General features: G+C 47.2%; 1 long non-coding RNA gene across 1 annotated transcript; it reads left to right on the top strand.

Moving 5' to 3' along the window:
• The first annotated feature begins 2,512 nt into the window (after window positions 1-2,512).
• On the top strand, window positions 2,513-5,513 carry LOC115327792. Its single transcript, XR_005715999.2, has 3 exons — window positions 2,513-2,602; window positions 4,468-4,613; window positions 5,459-5,513. It is a non-coding gene; the product is annotated as an uncharacterized LOC115327792 (long non-coding RNA).
• The last annotated feature ends 5,324 nt before the right edge of the window (window positions 5,514-10,837 follow it).

Here is a 10,837-nt window from a genome sequence, read left to right on the forward strand (position 1 = left end):
ATTCGAGCTATAATGGATGTACACCAATCAACCGATACGAAATCATTGCTTAAATCATTGACCGTCATATCCTTAAACAGACTGTACAAATACACTTTACTTATTCGGTATATAGCAAGTATTAAACAAAAAGACACCTGGCATTAATGACACTGAATTAACAATAAATATTAAACCTTATAACGCACGTCACGAAGAAGTATAAAATATATCATTCAGTCTAACAACCTATGGAACTGAAATGCTAAAACTTTGCTCCCTTTTTTACTAAGCCAGTTAATTGTAAATAACATTAACATTGGAATTAAACATCTCATTCTTGAAAACTGATGTTTCTGTGAATATTTATGTCATACAATTGTATATTAGAATATAGTTTCTACCTTTTTTTTAAATAGTAATCTATAGCCCAATTTTAAACATAAAATGCACCTATTGCTACGGTGATTATTTTTCTTTATTATCTGTCTTTTTTTTTTTTGTTTGCTTGCCGCTTGCTACAAAAGGGGGGAGTGAGCCTCGTCAAACTGACATCTGTCGGTTTTTGCGTTCACGCCTCGAGTGCCTGTATTGCTGTACAGTCGCAAATAAAATGACTGATTGATTAATTAATTGATCGAATGATTAGTATACGATTTTCAGATTATATATTCATCAGCGCAAATAGAGACCGCGAGGGCTGGCGAACAAGGCATCGTGGCCGAGAAATGTTTCCTACACTTTAAAGGGCCAGATTTGACAGTTTGCGGATCGAGTTTGCACAGACGTACTGGCATTAATTTCACAAAACGCTTAATATCGGGAATCCGCGCCGTATTTCCGCGAGTCAGCCGATATCGTCAATAACTGGCATTGCCGAATAATCGTGGAGTCTAGGACTTGACCATATTCAACCCGCAGATGCCACCAATAAATCGAGCCAAATGGCTCATGGATCGTAAGCACAGAAGGGCGACGAATCAGCCTAGAAAATGAAAGATCCCCGGATTGATTAGACCCCATGTGCTGCATAGCGATGGACTGTTTCATATTCGGGGTATTATAAAAGAAATGTTTCTGATTCGTAATTGATTCTTAATCACATTGATCACACAAAAACCGACTGGAGACATGCTCGAGGCATATATGCGAGAGCTGTTCAAGGGGTATCCGAGCTTTGGCCAATAAGGCCGTCCAAGGGGACCTTGGGCTCTCGAGTTTCGAAGCCGTGGAGGCTTCCAGTTAAATGAGCTACGACAGGTGACCAAGGCAAATGAATTGTTTCCGGTGGGCTCAGATGCTTCTTCTCTATACACACATAATTGGACTGCATTAGACATCGTGTGTTAAGTCCTTCAGGATATGGCGACATCGTAACACGCTGTAGATGAAATATGAAGCCAGTGCAGTATCTTTGCTAGCCTGTTTTTTTAAATATTGAACGACCGCACGCTGAGACGGTGGTCATCCATAGGAAAACGGACAAGCAGCGAGATTTCGTTCCATGTGCTCCTAGCTGGTGTACGCTGACAGACTCCTCGACCACGGACCTCCCTTTACTCCGGGATCTACCGCTAAACCTGATCAATAGCGGCCGTCACCGTAAAAGAACCCCGACACGTAAGGATTGCATCAATTGCCTCGCACTCGATTGAAGCTGAATTCGTGTGAAGAGCGTTGGCCCGTGTTCACGTCGCAGCGGTCAAGGCGACTCCCATGTCGTTTGGCATAATATACTCTAGCCAGCAACAACACAGAAGAGGCTCTAGGATAGCATTTAAAGACACAAAGAACAAGAAACAATAGCGCTGTAAGAGGGTGGAAATGTAGAAGTGCTCTCGAAGCTTGGATGAGTTGATGACTTGTTACATTGGTTCACTAACTCGTCCAATTTTCCATCTAAACAAGCGCCATAATAGGGGTCGGGCGTAAGTGCTTTTCTCCCCTGTTAATTGAGAATGAAGACAGGCTTGTAGCCAGACGGCGGCGATCCGCTGTGCGTGTTTCTCGTAAAGCTTTCCTTAAAATACTTGGCGACATCACTTTTTCTTTTTTTTTTATTGGAAAATAAAGGTTATGAAACACTGCATTTTCAAAATTAAGTATATTTCAGGTTGAAAGCACCAGAGGAGATGCAGCGGCATTAAATGCAGCCCCGATGATGCACGGTAAAAACGTTCCGTAAAAAAACGTAGAACTTATCATTAAAAGCTACGGAGAAGCATCCGTAATCTGAAATACGGTTGACTTGTCCGTAAATCTAAAAATACGATTCTGTAAACAACAACAAAAGTTGTTTGCAACAAGCTGAAAATTGTCTTATTTGGTTTAGACTAATTGACAACGGTTCTCACTCTTTAAAATATCATTTATTGCACTGTTAAACAACTTATAATAAAGGTTCCGAAACGAGGTGGCGCTAGTTACCGCTTAGTCGAAAAGGCTCGAGGTGAGATTTTTTGTCTAGTACAATCACACTACCGCTATCTCTTCATCTACCCATTTCCGCTCGCTTGTTTTCCTTGTTTTGCAACCGCGCTTGTTTTGTCGAGGGGTAAAGGCGCTTGGTGATTTTTGCGGTTGCGACTGTTCTACGTTAAACTACCTTGTTGTTATCAAAACGGTGAGTTTGTTCTGCTCTTTTTATTAACATTGATTGGGGACTGTCATATATGCGTTCGTATTTTTGACACTTATTTCCTCGAAAGGAACGAAATCACGGATTTGCGTCGCTTTAAACTTTCGGGTTCAATGACGGTCGCCGCTATCTCAGTTCGTGTTTGACGTTCTTCTCAGAATTGAAAGCTCATGTCCGGTACTCGTTTGAACCTTGTGTCATGTCGCGAGCTCGCTGGTACGCGCGGTTCGTCGTCCGTAGCGATTGGGAGGCTGTTCGCGCGTGCTGGCTGGCAGGAGTGTTGCAGTAAAGCACATGAGAACGCATTGTCCGAGTGCGTGAGTGTGCTTTACGAGTTTCGCAACGTTGTTCGCGCGGCCTGTAGCCTGCTCTTTTCGCCGGGGGGTCCCTATTGTTTCGTCGAAATTCGTTTCGCGGAAGTACGTTTCGTGGACAACTTTTCATGGACACGTTTCGTCGACACGAACGTTTCATCGGCACTCGTTACGCGAATTTCACGCTGCAGGGTCGTTTCGCCACGCGTGTATGGGTGAAGTGCGCGTTAACCCACACTCCCGCCTGCGTTCACACCACTTCGCGGTGACAGCCTGCGGCTGCACATTACAAAAATGTTAACCCACCTAACCGACCCGTACAGGTCGCTTCGCGGCGACAGTCTCGTGCAGGTTATTAACCCCTCACCCACCCTAAAAAAAAAAAAAAAAAAAAAAAAAATTGAGCTGTTGATGAAACGATTTGTCGAGGAAACGTCGTTCGATGAACTGATTCCTACTGATGTATCACCACTGCGTGATGCGCGTTCACTAGTTAGCAATCACAATGCAGCTGATGAATTTCTCATTTCACAGAATGCACCTGTGTCACCGTACGCTGATTCCCCCCAACCACATGGTCTAAGACCATCGTATTGATATTAATTTTTATGCTCATAATATTCTATGTGTATATTAAAGCAATATACGTCCACTCATTACTTGCATGGCGCCACTCAGGAGGGCACGTGATACCACTGTTCCACGGACTGTAAAATTGTATGCATTAATCTTGGCTCTGCAGTCAGCCTGTTTGTAAAGAGCTTAGCCACCGTTCCTGCAGATTCAAATCGTCTGAGATGCAAGCTCCTAATTTTTTCAGGAGGCGTCATCAACAACAATTGCACGCTTCCTTGTCACCGAGCCTCAGCCAATGTTTAAAGAGCCTATGCCATTCTTGAAGGTGGTATGCGTCTTGTTTGGAGCTTTTTGCGTGTTGAATTTACCTATCTAAAGGAAGCTTTGGCCAGTCTCGAGTTTATTCAACGGGGAGAGAATCTTAAAATGTGTCAAGTCCACAGGATACATAATCTATATCACCCTTTCATTTATCGTGCCTCAATGCCCTTTTTCACAACTCGCACAAACATTTGATCTGTATTAATTTTACAAAGAATTACGCTGATGCATTTCTATAATGAATTGATAACATGTGAACACTGGTTGTCATTAGGCTGTAACTTTCAAAGCTGGGAAACATGGTTATCTTGTATAGACCAGCACGCAGCACTGACGTCTTGCAGCTGCGGCAGCGCTGTCGATGGCACTGCGCATGCGCGCACACTTCATTTCACGCTAATTTGGTTTCTGCGCATGCGCAGTGCCCACACCTGGTGTGGGCAAACGCGGGCTTGTGTATAAACAGCGTGTCAGTGTATAGAATGTGTGTTTGTTCAGCAGTCTTTCAGGTTTAACATGATCCAACACTACCATAGTCTGACCTGATAATAGAAAAAAAAATGGCTTTACCTTCACCAGGCTGAGTATTCATGAAGCAAGCATGGCATTAATGTTAGATGATGCAATATATCCTCTTAGACTAATCTTCCAAATCAACCTGGAGAAGGGGTTGAAGAAAATGGGAGCAGTGAAGCGAACAACGGCCCATCGCAAGATTTTAGCGCTGCTGAAGGGCTTCAAATGAGTCTCCACAGAAATCCCTTGAATCTGTATGTTTTTTTATGGTAAGTGCAAATTTGAATTCCTGCACGTCTAGCGTGTCTCTAAGAGGGAGATAACACTAATGTGGCTGACGCCAACCTTTTAAGAAGTGTAAGGAAGGGCTTTGGGAATATTCAAAACTTCCAAATATCGAAGCGAATGATGTCATATTTTGTTTATACTTTCATTGAATATGACGGTTCTGCAGTTGTACCAATTTTCAATCTGAGAATGCTCCAGGACACACCATCTTAAACAAGCAACTGAAACGACTCGCAAAAGCCCACACAGAAGTCTGGAAACTGTATGCAAATAAAACTTATTTCCACTCGTTCATTTAAAACTGGAAGTCATCCTATAATTGTAAACAAAGATGTTTGATTTATAAAATTTTTGAGCCCCCAGAGCAAATGCATGATTTGCTGCGATACGCTGCTGTGAACCGGTGATGCATGCATGCAGTGCGAGTGCTACAATGTCAAGGCAGATGTGGCTGACATGATATGGTATTCATATCCTGTGTTATCAGGAGTCTGCATCTGTTTAATTACAGCAACCAGCATCCTGCCATTTTGCAGCTTATCTCCTTGCAACTTTTTTGCCCCTTGCTCTCGCACAAAGTAATTATTCGTTCAATATTTAAATGTATTATTATTAAATAGTAACTTTTAAGCTTCGAAGTAAGTGAAGCTGCGTGGTTTTTCTTTTTGTTTTATACTGGTTTTTCAAAGCACAAGTCGGCCGGTTTGGCAGCCACCTGCAGCTATGCTTGTACTGCTTGACTACTTATGTCCAGTGCCAACTGCTATTTAAGCTGCTCTAACTTGATTGAATTGATAGTCAAACAATCTTGTGTCTTGTTTTTCAGAAAATACAGTTTGCACCTCAAGACATCGAGCAATGTTTGATGATTTAACCATTTGAACAAGTTGAATTACGGACTCAACTTTGCTTTTGTTTTAGAGCGCAGCTCTTAGGGGCCCGTTCCCGGCTTGAGCGGCGTCGCCGTCGGCGTCGCCGTCGCCGTCGCCGTCGCCGTCGGCGTCGGCGTAACCAAGGTCATCCCAAGGTCACGTGACCCCCAAGGTCATCTCAAGGTCACGTGACCCCACGTGACCCCCTGAAGGTCACGTGACCCCTCGAGGTCACGTGACCCCTTCCAAGGTCATCTCAAGGTCACGTGACCCCAAGATGACCCCACGTGACCCTTTGAAGGTCACGTGACCCCTCTGAGGTCACGTGACCCCCGAGGTCACGTGGTCGCCTCCCCAAGGTCACGTGACCCCCGAGGTCACGTGACCCCCAAGGTCACGTGACCCCTTCCAAGGTCATCTCAAGGTCACGTGACCCCACGTGACCCCCAGGTCACGTGACCCCTCTGAGGTCACGTGACCCCTCTGAGGTCACGTGACCCCTCCACGTCACGTGACCCCCCGAGGTCACGTGACCCCTCCACGTCACGTGACCCCAAGGTCACGTGGGGGTTGTTGAGGAAGGAACCCGAGCGCGTCCGTTTCGTTGGTGGCCGTTTTATTCTCTCGTGCCCCGATCCTGCCGTTCGTGGTCTCGTGTATTGTTCTGTCGTCTCTTTCTTCTTCTGGTAGTTGAATTCCCGTAATATACAACAACTTCCCGCGGCGGCCGAAGAAAAGAGAGACAAGACAATACACGAGGGGTCAGTGTCAGTAATGTGAAAACAAAATCACAAAAAAAAAGGGGGCGGGATCAAAAGAAGCCGTTAACACACAAGCAGGACGAAAAGAAACGTTATCGCAAGCCATTAAAATAGAGTTCCGTCTCGTTTGTTTTGGAACACAACTTGCTGTTATGTCGAATCAGCGGGCTTCGATCCTTCTCTTGGCGAGTTTGCTTCAAGGAGGTAAAGTCCTTGAATGGGACGGTGTATTTCTTGCCCGTTCGCAAGGCGCAGTGTGCATGCTCTTGGTATTCCATCTCTCCCCGAGACGGTGTCTGTTACACGCCCGAGTTTCCATGTAAGGGGCGGCGAGTTGTCCTCTACGAGGACAACATCTCCTGGATTGACCCGTGGTAATAACCGTGGCTGACTCTTATGTGCGGAGTCCAGAAGCAGTAGGTACTCGTGTTTCCAGCGTTTCCAGAATTGCATTATTAATCGCTGGCGATACAGAGCACGACGCCTTAGTTCAGCGGCAGTCGATGTTGGCGGTCCGATTTCTGCTCCATGTGGTATACGTAGGAGTCGCTTGGCTACGAGAAAATGTGATGGTGTCAAGGGCTCTAGTTCTTCCGGATCATCACTGATGTGGGTAAGTGGACGGCAGTTTACGGTGGCTTCTACTTCATGAAGTACGGTGGTAAGTTCTTCAAAGGCTAAGCTGCTGCGTCCAAGAGTTCTCTTCAGCACGTTTTTTACGGTCCGAATTATCCTTTCCCACCATCCGCCCCACCAGGGTGCTCGCTCCACATTGAATCGCCACTGAATACGGAGTCCGCTGGAGTAGTCCTGTACGCCATCTGTGTGAAGCATCTTTAAGACTCTAGCTGCGTGATGGAAAGTTGGCGCGTTGTCCGAGTAAACAACAGATGGTACTCCGCGTCGAGACACGAAGCGACGTAAGGCGAGAAGAAATCTATCTGCGGACATGTTAGAGGCAAGTTCTAGGTGTACGGCGCGTGTTACAGCACAAGAAAAAATAACAATGTAAGCCTTTTCTGACGGTGCAGCACGCACGTACAGCGGTCCACAGAAGTCGATACCGACGACATTAAAAGGGCTCGTTTCTGTTATGCGTTCTCGTGGTAGGGAAGCCATAGGTGCTTCCTCTGGTTGGAGTCGCCTACGTCGACATGGGAGACAGGTGTGCTGCACTCTCTTCACTGTCTGGCGCCCTCTTAATATCCAGTACCTCTGTCGTAGTTCCGTGAGTGTGTCTTGGACTCCTCCGTGAAGTAGTCGGACATGTGTGGCCAGTACAAGAAGCTCTGTGAATCTGTGGTTACTCGGGAGTAAAATCGGATGTTTAACCTCCTCCGGAACGTCCAGTTGCTGCAAGCGACCTCCAACACGTATCAGTCCATGGTCGTCGAGGAATGGATGGAGGCTTGCAATACTAGAAGTGAAAGGTACCCTTTCTCCCGACAGTAGTGCTGCAACTTCGACTGGAAATTCCATTGTTTGTACCGTTCGTGTCCAGTAGACCTCCGCTTGAACCAGTTCTGTAGCTGTCAATGGGCCTGATAGTGGTGGAAGCGGTGAGGCGTTATGCAGAAATCTTCGTACCCATGCGGTAATGCGCAGAACACGCGTCAGGTTACTGTGTTTCATTAGGTCGAGTAGTGAGGTGTGGTCCGGTGTAACCACGGGACAAGTGGTTGTCGGGCGCCTTGACTCTTCCATAGGGAGACCTTTGGGATCTCGCTTTAATTGTTTGGAGGGCCACGTTCCCTCGCCTTGTGCGAGCCAATGAGGCCCATTCCACCATAAGGCGCTACGTTGTAGTATCGGTGCTGGGACGGCACAAGTCAACAGGTCCGCTGGATTGTCCTGGCTGGGACAGTGATACCACTGGAAGCTGTCCGTTAGACGCCTGATCTCTACTATCCTGTTGCTGATGAAAGGCTGCCATCGACTTGGGTGGCCGGCAATCCAATGGAGCGCAATCTCAGAGTCTGTCCAGAAGTACGCTTGAACGTGTTCGAGTCCAGAAACTTTGCGCACATAGTTGAGTAGTCGTGCTCCTAGAAGGCAGGCAATGAGTTCGAGTCGCGGTAGTGAATGCGGTTTCAGAGGGGCAACTCGACCTTTAGCGATCAGGATCTGTGTTGTGAACGACCCATTCGAAAGTACGGCCCGCAGGTATATCGCTGTTCCATAGGCACGTGGGCTGGCGTCTGTAAACACATGCAGCTGAATCGAAGGGTCTGCATCAGCTTCAGGAGGAATCACGTACCGAGGAATTCGGAGCGATGAAAGTGAAACTAGATCCGAACACCAAGAATTCCATACCGCAAGCTCTTCAGCGGAAAGGCTTTCGTCCCAGGAGCACTTTCGTACCCAGAGTGCTTGAAACAAGAGCTTGGCTTGAGTCGTAAACGGTACCAAGTAACCAAATGGGTCGAAGATCCGGGCGAACGCCTGAAGAATGGTTCGCTTTGTGGCTGATTGCGTTGTCAAGTAAGTCGTCACATTTTGTGTACTGAGAATGATCTCGTCTTTAGTGCGGTCCCACATAACTCCGAGCACTTTCAGCTGATCAGTCACACCTTCAGTGGCATTTTCATACGAAATTTCATCACGCATGAACTGGTTTTGTAAAGAGGACAGATTGGACGACCATTTTCGTAGGTCCATTCCTGCCTCTGTTATTATGGACCGAGTCTGCTGGTAGGCCTGTAAGGCGTCGTCCTCCGACGAGCAACCCAGCACGAGATCGTCAACATAAAAGGATTGCATCAACCGATCCGCCATGTCAGGATAACGTCCTTTCATGGACATAATGTGATGGCGTAACGTTGCTGCAAGCAGGAACGGGCTTGAGGATGCTCCGAAAGGGACACGTGTCATGCGCCATTCCACAACATTGGGCGTGTTGATTGTCTTGCATGGGAGTTGGTCTACCCATAGGAAACGAAGTGCATCACGATCGGAGGGTCGAATGCCAATCTGCAAGAAAGCCTTGCGGATGTCTGCGATCAGGACCACGGGGCTACAACGAAACTTGAGAAGCATCTGAAGCAAGTCGTTTTCAATGTTGGGTCCCTTGTCAAGCACTTCGTTGAGCGAAGGTTTGTTGCTCAGATGCGATGATGCATCAAACACAACACGGATTTTCGTTGTTACAGCATCCTTGCGAATGACGGCATGATGTGGCAGATAGTAAACGTTTTTTGGTTGCTCCTTTGAGGGTACAACTTTCTCCGCATGACCTTCATCAAAATACTCCCGAATGGTGCGATCGTATTGTTCAAGCATTTCTGGGTGGGTACGGAACCGACGCAGCTGCACGAAGAGTCGATTCTCTGCAATGGATCGGTTGTCATTGTCTGTTCCAAGGCCAGGGGACTTTATCATCAAGGGGACTTCATAGCGGTTGTTAACCTTAATGATCTCGTTCTCAAATTCCAACATCGTTGGGTGTTCAAGGAAACTTGTCCCAGTACATTCCGAGATGCCAATGGCGTCCAAACGCCACATTTCTGACGGATCAAAAGCGTTGCGGCAAGGGTCGGTGGGCTGGCAGGTGAGAAAAAGGGCCGACGCTCTGGCTGAAGGGTGACCGATACTCCCAGAGTAGGTCCCTTGAACCACCCAGCCAAAAATGGTTTCAACGGCGGTTAAGGTTTGACTCATGCGTTGGATCCTTCCCTTGACCACTTGCCAGTAGACATCTGAACCTATTAGGACGCTTATGTTATTGTCCACTCTTGTGTCAGAATCTGGAGGAATGTCTGCGGCCTGAAATCCGTTTGAATGAAGTTGCGTCAACAGATGATCATCAAGTTGCTGGTGCGATAACGTGCACAGCTCGGGGATTTCCAGTGCTTCAAATGTCACCTTCTGATTGCTGCGATGGCCCTGAAGGGTCACAGCCACGCGCCGACAGGAGTGTTTGGTAGCTGTATTGCCGAATGTGTAGATGGTTAGACCTTCCCGGCCTACAACTTCGCAGCCGAGTTCTTCAGAAACATCCCGTCTGATAAACGTGCGCTGGCTGCCAGTATCTAGCAAGAGTCTTACGAGAACATTTCTCGGTGTCCCTGATGCCCACGCTCTTGCTGTTTGGAGGAGGACAGGAGAAGAACAGGAGTTGCTAGCTGGCGCGCTAACAATGGATGTGGCGTGTTCAGGGGGCTCTTCAGGTTGCGGAGTGTACGATGGGGCTGGCATTGGACGTGATAGTTCACAAAGGATGGTCAAGTGATGACCCCCACATGTGGAACACGACAAGCTTCTGCCTGAACGGCAAACACGAGCGATGTGATTTCGCTTCCCACATTTAAAGCAACAGCGCGCTCGTGCAAGCTTGGTTCGCTTATCTTGTGTTGAAAGTGGGACCTGGCAGTTTTGGAGTTCGTGCTCCGGGGAACCACAGAAGGGGCACGCAGTTGATCGGTAGCCTTCCGATTTCGTCGATAGCGCGAGAGTTGAAGGGTGATTTGCCGAAAGTGATTCTTGATGTGTCGTTGGCGATAGCCCTCGTCGAAAATGGTAACTTGCTCGATCTATTTGGCCATCTTCTCGGATTTCGACCTGTATCCTCAAAAA

This window comes from Ixodes scapularis, unplaced genomic scaffold (assembly GCF_016920785.2).
Source record: "Ixodes scapularis isolate PalLabHiFi unplaced genomic scaffold, ASM1692078v2 PGA_scaffold5__190_contigs__length_132052651, whole genome shotgun sequence".
Lineage (NCBI taxonomy): Eukaryota > Metazoa > Arthropoda > Arachnida > Ixodida > Ixodidae > Ixodes > Ixodes scapularis.